The following is a 1,741-nucleotide window of genomic DNA, read 5'->3' on the forward strand; positions in this document are numbered from 1 at the left end:
ACCACCTGGATTTATCCACCCGTAACTTTCAACACATCTGTGGAACTTCATAAATCTATATATGGTCTTCGGCAAACACCTCGTGCATAGTTTCATCGTCTATCTACTTGTCTTCATATTCATGGATTTTTTGGCTCAAAAACTGAATCTTCCATATTCTATAAACGTAATGAGGAATTTTTAATATTTATTTTAATTGATGTGGATGATATCTTAATAACTGGTAGTGATCAAAATGACATTACTGTTGGTCCCTTTGGAGGTCGGTAAGAGGGGAGGGGTGAATTGCCCTACAAAATAAAACAACCCTTTCTCGGATTTTCAACTAAATAATAGCACTTGTAATTAAAATAAAAGAGACTAATAAAAAGCAAACAGACACAAGGAAATTACTTGGTTTGCAATAAGGAGATTGCTAATCCAAGGAAAATATGACGCACTATCTGATGTCTCTTTCGGGCGGAGTAGCCTCTTACAGCGTTAACAGCACAGACAGAAAAGTAAAGCACAAAGAAATGGATTACAAGTGAATTGAATAAACTGTGCAGATCAGTGCTATATTTATAGCACTGTTCGAGGCGCCCTGAAGGATCCGGGCGCCCTAGGGGGGATAAATTTTATCCCCTAACGTTCAGATCGAGTCAAAACTCGATTTGGTCAAAAAGTCTGGTCCGGGCGCCCGGACCAAGAAAGTCAACAGGGTTGACTTTTCTTGGTCCGGGACCTCTGCACCGGTTCAGCTCGTCTCGGTCTGGGTCTTTCGCTTCGGCTCCACTAGCTTGGGTGATCTCGACCATCTGGAATAGGGCTCACTCGAACCCAAGTTCCGGCCTTCTCCTCGAGCAGCCTTCTTCCTCGGTTTCTCGTCCCTCGAATGTCGCATACGTTCTTCTCGTCCACCGGTGTACTCTTCCGCGATCACCTCGTCCCTTGGATGCACCGAGCCCGTCGGCTCTCTCCCGTGCCGTCCTTCTCGTTAGCCGCATCTTCCGCTTGACTTTCTGTGCTCCTAAGCTCCTGCACATTTAGATACAAGGGTTAAAACAAGCAGGACCTAACTTAACTTGTTTGATCACATCAAAACACCTTGGGGTTTCAACAATCCCCCCCTTTTTGATGTGAGCAACTCAAGTTAAGTTAGGGTAAAACAAACATAAAGTAAAAACAATTAAGTTTGCAAATAAGTGCAAATATGATTTTTCAATGAAATTATACCTCCCCCTAGACTTAACATACTTCTCCCCCTTTGATCACATAAAAAATTAGGGTTCCTTAACAAGTCCAAGGTTAACTTTTAAAAAAAAAAAATCTAAGTTAAAAGAAATTTAATTTTCAAAGTTAAAAATAAATTATGTGCAACGGAATAAGTAACTTTAAAAAAAAATTCTAAGTTAGAAATATATTTTCAACAGAAAAATTTTCATAAGTGTTGAAGAAAAAAAAAATTCTAAGTAAAAAAATTTTTAAGGCAAAAATTTCTAAAGGGAAAACCTTTTAATAGAAACTATTGAATTTTTAAAATGAAATCGTTAAGCATTTGAAAGAATTTCTAAAAATAAAAAAATACTTTTAAATTAACAATAAAATTTGTTGTGCTACTTAAAAATATTTTAAAAACAAATTGATTAACCCTTTAAAGCAAAATTAATTTAATGCCTTTTTAGTTAGTCAATTAAACTTTTATTTCGATACTTGGCTTCTAGGCAGTAGCGAGACACTAAACCTTCTTGATTATTGGAGT

Source organism: Zingiber officinale, chromosome 1A (genome assembly GCF_018446385.1).
Source record: "Zingiber officinale cultivar Zhangliang chromosome 1A, Zo_v1.1, whole genome shotgun sequence".
Classification (NCBI taxonomy): Eukaryota; Viridiplantae; Streptophyta; class Magnoliopsida; order Zingiberales; family Zingiberaceae; genus Zingiber; species Zingiber officinale.